This window comes from Ceratotherium simum, chromosome 2 (genome assembly GCF_057802395.1).
Source record: "Ceratotherium simum simum isolate JZ-2026a chromosome 2, ASM5780239v1, whole genome shotgun sequence".
NCBI lineage: Eukaryota > Metazoa > Chordata > Mammalia > Perissodactyla > Rhinocerotidae > Ceratotherium > Ceratotherium simum.
This window is the reverse complement of record NC_141901.1, coordinates 36,672,482-36,687,719: the sequence shown is the minus strand read 5'-3', so window position 1 is coordinate 36,687,719 and position 15,238 is coordinate 36,672,482. Positions and strand designations below refer to the sequence as shown.

Genomic DNA, 15,238 nt, shown 5'->3' with positions numbered 1-15,238 from the left:
TCTTGCCATCTGCGACAACATGGATGGACCTTGAGGGTATTATGCTAAGTGATATAAGTCAGATGGAAAAGACAAATATCGTATGATTTCACTCATATGTGGCAGATTAAAAAAAATAATAATAAACGACAAACAAACATAGATACAGAGAACAGAGTGGTGGTTACCAGAGGGGAAGGGGCGGGGGGGCTAAATGAGTAAAGGGGGTCATTTGCATGGTAAAGGATGGAAGCTAGAATTTTGATGGTGAACATGAAATAGTGTATACAGAAGTCAAATTATAATGATGTACACCTGAAATCTATATAATGTTATAAACCAATGTTACCTCAATAAAAATAATAATAAAATTTAAAAATTAAATTAAAAACAAAAAAATAATCTGCTCTCTCCTTAAGAATATAACACCAACAGTAATTATTCATTGACCCACACCTCTCCACAACTACTGGTCCACTTCTCTGCTCTCTCTTATAACCAAACTTCTTGAAACGGCTCTTTACACACGCTGTCTCTACTTCCTGAACTCTCATTCACTCCTATCCTACTGTAATTCAGCTTCTGACTTCACCAGTCACTGAAACTGTTCTTGACAAAGCACCCATTGGCCTCCATGCTCTGCAAAGTTCAGTGAACACTTCTCAGTCCTCATCTTACTAAACTCAGCAACAGTACTTCCTCTTCTTTGAAACCCTCCTCTTTTTTTCTTACCAAAACCACTCTCTTACTGGCTGTTTCTCCTCAGTTTTCTTAAGGGTTCCTCCTCTTTTACCTAAAATTCCAAACCTTAGAGATCCAAAGAGCTTGTCCTGAGCTCTCTTTGCTCTTCTCCCTACATTCTTTCCCTAAATGACCTCATCGATTCCCATAGATCTGTGTACCATCTTTATGTGGAGGCCTCTTAAATTTATATGTGAAGCCTCTGAGCTCCTCTGAGCTTAAAACTCATATCAAACTTACCAGCTGGGACCTACTCTTGGATAACTTACACATATCCCAAATGGAAATGAAGCTTTTAACTTTCTCTTGTGCCTGTTTCTTTCTCCCACTTCCAAATCTGCCCAAGTCAGTACATGGCAATCAATTACTTAAAACAGAGACATTCTTGATTCCTTTCTTTCCTTCATTATACACATCCAGTCATCAACAAATCTGATCAGTTTTTATCTTTAAAACATAATCTCAAACCTACACTCTTCTGTCTTTACTGCCATTACATTATCCCTCTAAGACAATAATATCTCCTTCACTCATGATGTTACTGCAGGGCCTCCTTACTGGTCTCCCCAGCTCTCTCTTCTGAACTCCTAACTATGGGCAACATCTCTGTATAATCTCATTCCTCTCTCCAGGCTGTGGAGTGTCTCTCCAGACTGTTCAGCTCATTCTATTCCACTCATATTTAACTCACAGCCTGTATGTTGCCATTTCCTCTGCCTGGAATATTCATCTCCCTAATTCTCTCCCACGTCACCAACTGAGAAAGACTTCTTATTTATCTTAACCAAAGTAGTTATGCCTATCAATCTCTATCTCAGTCTCTTATTTATTCCCTTCGTAACAAACTAATTACAAATGGTAGCTGCTTTATCTATTTTTTTCTGCTGCTTCCCTTTCTGTCAGTTTCTTCTACTTGAATACATGCTTCACGAGGGTCAGGACCTCATACGTCTTGTTTATCATTATTCTCCTAGTTACCGGTACAATGACTGGCATAAAATAGTTACTAGATATGGTGACAGAAGCAAGATAATGACAAATTCATTAAAAGTCCACAATAAAATGACTCCAGAATAAATTAATTTATCGCCTCTTATGTGTCAGCCATTGTGTTGTGGAGACAGAAATAAAAGACAAGTAAATACAGCATGGTGAACACCAGACAGAGGTGCACACAGGATGTGACAGGCAGACAAAGTGGGGCACCTGATCTAGAGTGGGGGGAGGTAAGTTACAAAAGGCTACACAGAGGAGTTTGATATTTCAGAGGATGTTTTAAGTCATCAAGTGAAGATATGGAGGAAGGGCATTCCAAGTGGAGTAAAGAGAAAGTGTACCAATCTGAGAAGACACTGACTTTCCTGACTCTTCTCCATCGAACTCCTCCAGCTGGAAGGGTTTAAACCAGGGCTCTACTTGCTGTTCTAGATACTCTCTCCTTTCCTTAACCCCAAACTAGACACATGTGCCACACTCCAAAATGTCATCTCATCCCAACTCTCTGCCTCCAGGAAATACCATCTTTATCTCGGGCACACCTACTTAAAAAGACATATCCAATCCACCTGTAAAATGCACAGATTTCAAGCAAAAGTGATAAGTTGGAATACATTCTCTGAGTACAAGTTTGCCACATTAACCTGAATGAGAAACTCACCTCAAAGATGATTGCTGCTGTGTCACAATACCACTTACTCCACATTCAGCAAAGGTAGAACTTCAACAACCCAGGACCTGTTGTCCAGGAACATTTTGGAACTGTGTATTAGTGACAGAGAAGGTTCTGAGGCTGTATTGTTAAAGTTGTTCTATCAAAACCTTTATGGTTAGGGGAAAAAAAAGCAGGTAAGTAGAGAGTAATAACCAGAATCTGAGCATAATCATCAGTTTCTAAGTGTCAGACCTGTGGATTTACATGTGTGTTTTCCGAGTTATGCTCAGTTAAGAACTTTAATACGACGTTTCTTTCCACCCTAAGGACTTGGAATTCTTCTTTAAAACACAAAAATTATAATTAGAAGGACCTTAAGAAATAATCTTGTTCATCCTTCATTTTATAATGGAGGAGACTGAAGACCAATATATCAAGACCATACATGTAATCAAGGTGTTTGTGATGGTTAATTTTATGTGTCAGCTTGATTGGGCCACAGGGTGCCCAGATATTTAGTCAAACACTATTCTAGGTGTGTCCGAGAGGGTATTTCTGGATGAGATTAACATATGAATGGGTAGAATGAATAAAACAGATCACACCCCTCCCAATGTGAGTGGGCCTCATCCAATCCATTGAAGGCCTGAGGAGAACAAAATGCTGAGTAAGAAAGAATCCTTTCTCTCTGCCTGACTGTTTTTGAGCTGGGATATGGTCTTTTCCTGCCTTTCAAATTTAGACTTGGATTGGAACTTACACTATCGACTCTCCTGATTCTCAGACCCTGGGACTCAATCTGGAACTATAGCATCAGCTCTCCTGGGTCTGAACTTTTCCGACTCCATAATTGCGTGAGCCAATTCCTTATAATAAATATTTACCTTTCTTTCTCTCTCTCTTTCTCTCTTTCTCTGCACACACACACATACACACACACACACACCCTACTGGTTCTGTTTCTCTGGAGAATCTTAACGAATACGTGTTGAACGTCACCCCAAGAGAACCACTGCACCCTGCCCCCACAGCCTCCTCCAACGCTAACAGTCCTAGAGCTCCAGCTCAAACACCACACCATTAGCAGCATTTGCCACCCAGATCCCGCCATTTTCCTGTGTGACTCTGTGTCCAAATGGGAGGCCTGTCTAGAATCCTGTCTTCTCTTTTCTTTGACTTTTCCATCTCCATTAATCTTCCCTTTGTCTCTACTGCAACCAGATTCTCTTCTTCAAGTAAAATAGTACAATCCAACATTCCACACTCCAAGAATAACCTTGTACCATTGCAGCTAGTTCACTAAATTACTCCCAGTGTTTTGCCTGCTTTTTGACCCATCCGTTAGCCCCCCTTCTGACTTCGCTTCCATGCATTTTTAGCTTCACTTCTATGGCCTTCTATAGAAAACCACCACTTGCCAGTATCCTAAACCTCTGTCCTTCCTTTACATCCCTGCCCCCTCCCCCCAGACTGTAACTCCAGTCACTTCAACTGTCATCTTTCTCCATGTTTGTACCCAGGCTGCTAATCGTTGCTAAAGAAAATCACACAACTATAAATCAATGATAATAGACGTTATCTGCATTCTCCACACTGCTCCACAAACATACAACGTTTCCTACTCGGCTGACTCTAAATTTCAATGGTAATTACTTCAAGATTTCTTCATCCTCCTCAGATATTTGATCCCTCTACATCTGAGTTCACTCTCAGAAAACTATTCATTTTCCTGCTTTATAGAAGATATGGAATCCATTGGACAGGAACTCCTTCAACTTTCTAACCAGTGGGTTGAACAGTGGCCCCAAAAAGATATGTCCAGGTCTTAAAACCTGTGAATGTGAGCTTATTTGGAAAAAGGATCTTCGCAGATGTAATTAAGTTAAGGATCTCAGGATGAGATCATCTTAGATTTAGGGTGAGCCATAATCTAAGGGCAGGTATCCTTATAAGAGCAAGGCAGAGAGATATCTGAGACACAGAGAAACCAGCCATGTGAAGACAGGGAGAGATTGGTGGTACGCATCCCCAAGCCAAGGAACCCCTTCAGAGGGAGTGAGACCTTGATGACACCTTAATTTTAAACTTATGGCTTCCAAAACTGTCAAAGAAATTTTTGTTGTTTTTAACCCACCCAATTTGTGATAATTTGTTATGGCATTCCTAGGAAACTAACAACGCTAACCAAGCTGACACTTACCTGCATCCATACCTTCCCCAACCCACTTCTCTTCAGTTACAGCAGCAAGGGCGGACACCTCCTATTTGAGCCTTCAGCTACGTTGTGGATCTCACAATAGGGCCTTGTGATTAATGGTACAAGTCACAAAGCAGATGCCTGGGTGTGAATCCCAGCTCGTCCACTTACTGTGTGGCCTTGGTTACTCACAGTAGCTATCTGTGCTTCAGTTTCTTCATTTCAAAAAAATGGGATGATAACAATAGCACCTCTCTCAGAGAGACTGTGTAAGAGTTAAATGAGATAATGCTCTTAGGACAGTTCCTGCACAAAGCAGGGCACAATAAACTATTATTTTTCTATTATGTCTGGCTGCCTTCTTAGGGATTAAACTGTCTGTTGACTACTCCCTCTCTTGATCCTTCAGCCTTTCTTTCTTATGGAATAATTTCCATGAGCATTTAAACATTCTCAACCATTCCCTTTCCAAAAAATAAAACAGCAATATCAATCCCTTAATCATACCTCTCCCTCCAGCTCCCACTCCATCCCTAAACTCCATTTCAAAGCAAATATTCTAATTTTATGCACTCACTGCCTCCACTTCCTCACCCCTACTCACCTGTGAACTCCTTGAAATCGACTGTGTCCCTCCACTGGAGCTGCACTTGACAAGGCCACATTTTATTAAATTATAAAGACAACATCACTCCCTATCAGAAACATTTGACACTGTTGCATATGTGCCCTTTTCGAGAAACTTCTTTTCATTGGCTCTGGCACCCGCTCTCCTGGTTTTCTTCCTGCCTCTCTGACTGGTCTCATTTGCTGGCTTCTCCCCCCTCTAACGATTCTATAAATGATGGGTTCCTCAGGGCTCCTTCTTAGCCATTCTTCTTCTCTCACTCCACATTCTATAAGACACCAACCACTCCCAAAATATCAATTTACTCCCAACAAACTGATCATTCCTGACTTGTATCTCTGGCCCAGATTTCTCTTCAGAGTTCCAGGCTCACATATCTAACTGATCACTATTCATATCTACCTATACATCTTAGACATCTCAAATGCAGCATGTCTACAGGGGAAATACTCATCTTCCCTGGCCATTATGAGAATCTACTTCTTGTCCAGTATTCCCCGTCTCACTAAATGGCACCTCAATTCACCCCTTTGCTCAAGACAGAAAGCTAGGAGTCATCCTGGAGTCTTCTCTCTCCTTTACCTCTGACAATCAATTTCCAACAAGTCTTATCCATTCAACATCATATCTCTCAGATTCATTCACTTCTCTCCTTCTCTACTGCCCTAATATAAGCCAATGCCACAATGCACATACCTTCAAACTAATGTCCATTCTGGCTTCCCTCCAGCCCTTCTCCAAATTTCAGCTAGAATAATCTTTCCAAAATGTAAATCTAAGTGTAGTCACCTCTCCTCCCAACATACACACACTTAGAATATTTCATTGGCTGGTATTTGTTCTTACAATAAAATCCATAGGCGGGGGTTAGGAGGTGGGCAAAATGGGGAAAGGTGGTCCAAAGGCACAAACTTCCAGTTATAAAATAAATAAGTCCTGGGGATGTAATGTACAGCATGGTGACTATAGTTAATAATACTGTATTGTATATTTGAAAGTTGCTAAGAGAGTGTATCTTGAAAGTTCTTATCACAAGAAAATAAAAATTGTAACTATGTCTGGTGACAGATGTTAACTAGACTTATTGTAAAAAAAAAAAAAAAAAAAAAAATCCCAAACACCTTAAAAAGGTTTATCAGCCCCTGCACATTCGGGTTCTCAACATTAGGCTTCTGTCCCATATCTTGCCTGGTGTCTTTTTGTTCTGTCCTTTCTTCGTGGCTTAATACCACTTCTTCCAGGAGGACCTCCACAACTCCTTAGCTTCCAGATATTCCCTGACGTTCTGTGTACTTCCCCTAGCAGAGAACTCACCAGAACTTGTTGGGATGACCTAATCAATGTCTGTTTTCCACACTACATGGCCAGCTCTGTAAGAACCAGAATCACACCCGTCTTGTTCTCCATATATGCCCAGGGCTTCTCAAAGCTCCTGACACACAGTAGGCACTTAATGAAGACTGGTTGAGTAAAGGGAAGAATGCTGCTTTTCTTGTGAACGACTCAGTACTTTAAATTGGCATTTCTCTAAGTTTCATACGAATCATGACTGAATTTGTATATGTGAAATGACCATAATTAAGAGTTATTGACTGAATTAAAGGAGAGGAAGCAATTAGAGCGATTTATCCCTGAACTCTCCCAAAGAGTAAGTTAATTTGGAGGAAAGGAGTTATTTAATGAAAACTTAGAAACTGGGAGAAGTTTAGTGGTGTGACTGAGAGACCTTGGAGAAAAAGTTTTAATGGACACTGTCCTCAGGTTAAGATAGACTATATTAAAAAAAAATCATTTATAGCAGACTAGTTTCCTTAAGGGTCAGCTTGGAAACTATAAAGAAACACATGTTTTAGTCAAAGAATCTAAAGGAGAAGGATTTGGGATAGGAAGCGGGTGGACAACAAAATCCAAATTTGAGGGATTGCTAAATAAGACATCTCTTACTTTGGACAAAGTTGGTCTCTGTATCATGTATATGTTCTACGTCTTTAACCAACAATCTATTTCTTATTCGTGCCATTTCAGATAAATCTGAAATTTTATTCTTTTCTTTCGCATATGGATCGTGGGTGAGGTTTACAGACAACAAATGCATTAAAATGAGATAGATAGTGGTCTTTGACCAAAATCAAGTCAGAAAAGAGCACATTTTAATGTTCCTGATTTGATACACAAATAAAGAGAGTAAAAGAGAATCTAAAAAATGAAACTCACATATCACGGAGGAAATGCTGTATGCAAAACACTGACTTTTCAGAGAAGAAAGGTTTTTGATTTTGCATTGGAAAAACCTGGCTGGAGATGTGGAGCAAGTTTTCCAGCAGGTGGCGCCCTGAACCAATTAATGAGAAACACAAGCCACAAAGTACTGCTAGAATAGCCACATCTACATTTTAAGAATTAAAATCACCTCCCTTTTGAGATATATGTATTCTAATCACACACTCAGGAGACTGTGGAATCCACGCCTCTGTGAAATACACATGTACGTGCACATAGACACATTCCTCCACTAGGGAATAGAGCAACAACACTATATTAAAAAGGTGCACATTAACAAGCCGGTGTACAAATATACATACATATGTACGTGAATTGAATCTGTTTCTCAGGGCCAATCCGTCTCCTCCAAATGGGTCTTTAACACCGTCTAGTAAATATTCCACATTTCTCTGCTATATTATCATTCTCTCTCTCTCCACAACAACTAATCCAACTTTCTATGCTCTTTTCAAACATCCAACATCCTCTTTTTCCCAGTTATTCTCTGAAGATGACATAACAACTTAATTGAAAAGAAGGAGGAGGAGGAGGGTGGGGAGGAGAGGAAGAAGTGCTACCTCCATCAGATGAAATTTTCGTTTCTTCCAGATGCCAAACGTGCAAATCTACATCTGCACACATCCTACCATCTCACCCTCTTTCCCTCCTATAGCAATAGAGGAGTGGTCCTCCAGCTTCCCAAAGTTAATCTCTTCACCAGCACTCTATATCCTATTTCCCTCCCACCTTCTCAGAAACCTTGGCAGTCATTTATGCTTTTTCCCTCTCTCTCTTGAATATCCAAACTCCTCTTCTCAATGATTTCCTTCCCACAGGGTTTCAAATAGGTCAAGTCTCTCCCACTGAAAAACAAATAAAATGGTGGAGGTATAGAAACAAGTTGGCCATGAGTTGATCATTGTTGAAACTGAGTGCTGGGTACATGAGGGTTCATAATACTATTCTAATTTATTTATGTTTGAAATTTTCCATAGTTAAAAGTTTTAAAATAAGAAAAACAAAAAAGATTTTCTTGTTTGGCTCCTCCTGCCTTCCAGCTCACCACCCTCTCCTCACCCCTTCTCAGCCAAACTTGTCAGATTTGCCTGTATGTATTCCCTCAATGTCCTCACCTCCCATTCCCTCTGCAGTCCACTCCAATCTGGTTTCTTGTCCTGATACACTATAGAAACCAAAACTCCCACCATTGACTTCGATGTCACTTAATCTAAAGGATAGTTTTAATTATAATCGTTCATGACTTCTCAGAAGCATGTGGTGCTCCATCAAGTCCCTTCTTGAACACTCCCTTCCCTTGGCTTCGGAAGTGTAATATTCTGATTTTCCTACTTCCTCTCTTGCCACTACTTCTCTCTATACATATATTGTGCTATTAAACGTTGGAGTTCCTTTAGTTCATTCTTAGGCTCTTCTGACTCTACACTTTCTCCTAGGTGATCTCATTCATACTTTTGATTTCAAATTCCATGAACATGCAGATGACTCCCAAAATCAAACCACCAGTTCAGACTCTTATCCAGCTCTCAACTTCAGACATACTTGATGTCTCCTCTTGGAAATCCCAAAATCACCTCAAAATTAGAAGCTCAAAGCTGAACTCACAATTTTCTCCCTCGAACCTGGTCTTCTTCCAGTGTTTCCTATCTTGGTCAATGGTATGCAAGCCAGAAATCTTGGAGCCACTCTTGACAACTCCTTCCTCTTTGAACCACTTCTAATCCACCACCAAATCCTGCAGATTTCAGCCTACAGATATCTCTGAAACCCATCTTCTTCTCTCTATCCCTACCATTACCACCACCACCACCACCATCATCCCCCTTATCCAAGTGAACATCACTTCTCACAACAACTATGGGTAGTAACTGCTAATTCAGCTCCAGCCTCTATCCCTGGCACCCTTCCACTCTGTTCTCTGAGCAGCAGCTGGAGTAATCTTTCTAAAATGCAAATCTAATCATGTTATTCTCTGGCTTAAAACCCTTCACTGGTTTCCTCTTGTTTTTCACATAAGGACAAAGCCCCCTACAGTTACTACAAGGCCCTATGGGGTCAGCCTCCTGATTTTCTCTCCAATTTCATTTCACGCCACCTTCGGCTTTGCTCTCTGTGGTCAAACCACATTCGCTTTTCAGTCCTTTGTTCTCTCTCCCGCAGACCTTTCTGCCCCCTGTTTCTCTGTCTGGAAAGCTCTTTCTTTCATTCTTTGCTTCATTATTTCCTACTGCTCTTACAGACTCAAGTCAAGAGACTCTTCCTGGAAGCAGCTTTCTTGGCCTTTCTGAAGAGGTCAGCTCCCCCTGCCATAAACTTTCTTTCCTCCATCGATCTCTCCTCCATTCACAGTTGCAATTTCACACGTTGTTGTGTGATAATCTGTCTCTTTTTGCTCATCACTGTACCCCAGTACCTAGTTCAATGCTTAGCACATAGTGGGTACTAAATAAACACTTGTTGAATGAGTAAATGAATTAATGCTTATTCTCCGTTAGGTTTCTATCTACTTAAGCTGTCTCTAGACTATCTCCCCCTTCATCTCTAAGTGGATACTCAGTGGTCACAAATTCATTTTTATATATATTTGTGCTTTTATAACTAGGCTATGCCAGGCACCCATAAGTGGGGCTTGCCAGGCATCACTTTTACTATACGATCTGGGGTGGATAATTATTTTTGTACTTAAAAAATGCAGATATAATGAAACAGAACCCAAATTTGTACTAGAATGTAGCATAAAGTATAAGACTTCAAAGAAATATTGTATTTGGCAAAGGCCACTTTAGCTCTGCTTCCTGTCACCTGGGGGTAAGCAGCCACTCTCCTCAGCTGTTAGGGGCACACTTAAGTACAAAAATTAAAAAGCACTGTTAGAAATTTGTGCATGATTAGAAAAGAAAAAAGTTTCATATTCTTTCAAAATAAACATAACTGGTTCTAAATTATCTGCTATTTTAGATGGTATCATTTCCCTCTTCAAAAGTGGCCTATAGATGTAGCAAAAGGAAGAAAAGATTACGGGTTGTTGGTGATTCACAGATGATGCTCCTCTGAGATGCAGGACTGAGCTGGGTCCACTGCAGGGAATACTCCCATAAAAGGCCCAGGCCAGGAACACAGAAGCCAAGCTCTGGTCTCCTCTCTCCTCTAAGCTCCCCAGGAGCTTGTCTTTAGTCTCATCCCACCTTCTCTAGATAGACACACTTGCCCTCATCTGGGTTTTAAAGCCCTGCATTGCTCCTAGCAGAAAAGGTTTCACATGACCCTCTCCACAGGGCCTGTGCAACCTTGTTCCCAATACTGGACTAAAGATTCCTGCAAGGCTTCTATGCTCATAGCCCCAGAGAGAAATTCAGGGCTCCCACAATGACCACAGGGGAGAGAAAGTACCCCTGGAGAGTAACTACTATTGAAGATATATTATGCATTTCTTACTTTCCCTGGCACTTCACTATGCCCAAGCATTTTTAAGGGACAGAAACAGGTGGTCCATGGCTAAGTCTCCAATCCCCACACATGATCTCCAAGAAACTAGCTTGATGCAAGCAGTCTGAAGAAGACTGGTTGAAAAAACTGTCCATAAACAAAGGAAGCTAGCATTTGCTTTTGCACCTACTATGTATCTAACTATCCAGACACGTTTACATTTTACCTTATTTAATTCTAGGTATTTGGTTCATTTTCTAGATAAGGAAATCAAGGCTCAAGAGACCTGGCGCATGCACAACACCATACAATAAGTCAACAGCAGGCCTGCCAATTCTAACACAGGATGATCTCCATGTCATGGGAATGACTTCTGTGTCATTCCCATGCAGTTGCTTCCTCCACTGTGCTCATGTTTTCAACTTCTCTCATCATAACACTCCATGTCTCACCATCCATTCTCTGGATGGAACTATCACAGAACAACACTACCATTACAGAAGCAAAATGATCCAACTTCCATGGAGGACCCAGAGAAGTTTAAAGATATTCTGTTCCATTATAATCACAGAAACTACTAAGGACATAAACACTGCAATAGCGTTTGGGGTAGTAAGTTTCATTTGCTATGGCATTTAAATACAAACAAAATGAACATTTTCGATAGTAGGTGACAACCACTGTAATGACAATAAGTAAAAATAACTAGTTTCCAGACAAAATATAAATCATCCATGCCAGGTCAGCTCTCCAGAGATGATAAACCACTTTTGTAGGTGGACATTGTTATAAAACCCTCCACTTCTGGTGGTACCAGCACCATCACGTGGGAACCACAGTGCCACACTCTGCTGCTTCTAAACGGCTTTGGGTCCAGCAGACATGCAAATGTGCCCCTGACTTCATCCCTGTCTATTCTCTACCAATAGCCAAAATTAGCCTTTAATACATAAATCAGATTCCTTCACTCCTCTGCTCAAACCCACCAATGGTTTTCATTAACATGAAGGAAAGCCTGACCTATGAGCCTTATGTCAGCGCTTACCAGTGGGTCTGGAATTGCCCCTAGGAAGTGGTTTGAAAATTTGATGGAGTAATTTTTGTTTTTATAATGACTGGGGACCATTACAAGCTGCAGAGAGGAAGGGTACTTGAGATTCGTTTGTGCTGCAAAGTGTAGGTGCATCTCACACAAAGAAGACTTGTCCCCTGTTGTGCGCTTCTCTTGAATGACCTATGGAAAACCTAGTTGTTGATATCTGAGCCAAGAGTCTAACTCGTTTTTACATATAAATACAGAGAGTTTTCTACATGGTATACAACTTCCTAAAATTTTCATGAATGCAAAATACTGCATACTTCGCAAGAAGATTTAATGTATTTTAACCATAAATTTATCAAGAAGTGTTCACCAGTTTGGAAAATCACAACACTGCTGGTAAATGACATCCCTCATGATATTTAAGTCAGCCATGCAGCACACCTACATTGGTCTGCATACACAGCTGTTGCATTGAAGGTGATTCTTCATATAGATATAAGACTGCCAGTATTATGTATTAAAATGTATATTATTTATTACAACTGTATTTCCTTTTATTTCTCTCATATTACAACTAGGATATTATATTGATTTGCTTTAATCATGTGTGTGGGAAGGTTATATTACCTATGAATTTCATTAAAGAATAGTAAAGGAGAAGTGAGACAATACTAGACTCATTACACAAAGCAGAGTTGAACGACAGTGCTGAGAACATTGTCCTATATGACATGCTTATATTAATCTCTGAACCTAACTGTCTCCATCACTCCTTCCACTCTGACCACAGTGACCTTTGCACTTTCCCTCAAAACCACCAAGCTCATGCCCACCTCAGGGTCTCTGCTCTTGCTATTTCTCTGTTTGAAATGCCCATCTTCTAGATCTCATTGATCTCTCTTGCTTCATTCATTCTTCACACAAATGTCACCTCTTGAGAAAGTCTTCTGTGACCACCATGCTTCACATTGCTCTGCCTCTTATCATCAGTTAAGTTCCTCCAGTATATATCTCTACCTACAATTCTGTTATAATTATTATTTACCTATCTATGCTTTATCTCTGCCATGGGAATATGCACTCCATGACAGAGGTGAGCAATGCTATTTTGGATCCCAGTGCCTGGAACATGGAAAGTGGCACAAAGTGGGCACTTGATGAATATTTGTAAAGGGAATGAATTAATGCATGGAGATATTGCCTGTGTTCCTGATCCCCAGGAGCTATGTTTCTCTTTCCTGTCTACATAATTTATAGCCACTCTAAGTCAGCATTAATTCTTTCAGATATATCTATCAAATGCCTACCATATTTCAGGCACTGAGAACACAATAATAAATAAGACATATGCTGCCCCCATACTGTGTAATTAATGATCACCTCCAGCACCTCTGAAACATTTGAGCCCCACAGTGAAGTGAATTATAAAAACACCACCTATTTCGATTTTATTTTCTGCATATATTTAAAATGCAGTAATTATGATATTCATAAATTGGAGTTATCACTCATATATTAAGAAGAAAGCTGTTATCACATATAGAGGAATTTTTACCAATGTGGAAAATCTTGCCCCAGTCCTGGTAATGTAACTTCTTCAAGTCCCCAAAACACCACCCCTCAGACACTGAGGGAGCTGAAGGCTGGGTGATGTTTGCATAAGTGGAAGCTTCTAGTTCCCTTAAGTGGTGTAGCCAGCAAGGACCTCGAGGTACCTGGCTGAGATGAAGCCCCCAGCTAAGGCACAGAGGAACCAACAGACCTCAGAAGGACTCCACCAGCTAGAAAAGTCCAATCTATCCTCTTTCTTAGGGCAGCACAAGCCAGCATCAGCCCCAGCCGATGGCGTATGGCCACCCTGGATGTTCCAGACAGGGGCTGACCATTCAGACCTTTCATTTCCCCACTTTGTTGTCAGGCACCTTTCCCACATGCTGAGGAAATGGACGAAAGCAACTCAAATGCTAACATAGCCTATATATTTGTACAGAACTGTACAATGGACTTTCTCATTCATTTTCACTTTTGGAGGATAGATAATACAACCTGGTTTTTATAAATAAATAAATTAAAGTTCAGAGAGGTTTAGCAACTCGGCAAAACTGCAACGTAAATCAAGGTCTTCTGATTCCAAGTTAGAAAATGGAAATGACTGGCTAAAATCAGATTTGGGGGATTATTTGTGTTTTAATTCTCTGGTATAGAATTTCACCTAAGGAGCTGGCTACATTGCACCCTGATCGAACATTTGAACAAATCTCAGTTCAATGTCCACTTGGGCACACATCCTCTCCCAGTTCCCACTCCAGAGTCCCGGCCCCCACAACTTCATGAAGACTTTATTCCTAGAAAGCTTCTAGAATTGAGCAAACCTTAGAGTGGGCGCATAACGAACCTATACCCTTGCCCCGACTTTTAACAGTGATAGAGGGACAACCTCCTTACTTCTAAGAACTGTTACTACTGAATGGCCTCACTGCAATAGAATGATGCAGGGGGAACTAGAAAGATGTAGTATTCTGGATACGTTTGAAAACTGTGTTATGCCCCTTCCCTAAACAACCACCATCCTCCCCACCCCACACACACGCACCAACTCTTCCTTTCAGGCCAGAGCCTAAAGCAAAAATATCTAGGAGAGGCTGAGCTAACAATAAAAGAAAGGCTCCCGAAGGGTCTGCTCAAGAATTTCTAGTCCACACCAGTATCCTCCAAAGAGCATATTCATGGGGCTGGCAGAGGATAGTTAATATCTGAATTGACGTTCCACCAAGGTAACTCAGAAAGCGAAGGTTATGTTGTCTCTTACTGCAAGAATTTTAAGTCCCTTTAAAGTACTGTACTACTTCAAAGAATTTCCAGAGTTTCAATTTGCTACAAATGTGCACATGTCCTAAAGGCAAAAAACATCAGTCTCCCCCTAGAGTCCTCCTTTTTGCCCTATCAAATCCCACCTCTTGGCACGGTTTGGTTAAACCTTGTGTGGATTCTCTCCCCTCACCACACACCAGCTTCCTTAGAGAGCAAGTGCATGGCTGGCTGTGTCCTCTGGTCGCCCCTCCAGAGCCCCACCTGGGAGAGATGCTGACTCCCCAGCAGCCGGAGGAGAGGTGTGTCTTCTCAGGTTTCGTGGGTTCACCTGAGGTGGAGGTCAGTTCCTGGCATGGGTGGCTCCCTCTAGCTAATAGGCCAGAGGCCGCAATAGGCAAGGGAGACAGAGCCAGACCAGCCCAAAATAGAAACCCAAGCTACCTCCCAATCGGACCAAGCTCCCAATCTTACTGAATGTGGCCC

General features: G+C 41.0%; 1 protein-coding gene across 1 annotated transcript in view; it reads right to left on the bottom strand.

The window, feature by feature from the left end:
• AIM2 (absent in melanoma 2) overlaps nt 1–15,238 on the bottom strand; it is a 131,463-nt gene that overhangs the window by 74,089 nt on the left and 42,136 nt on the right.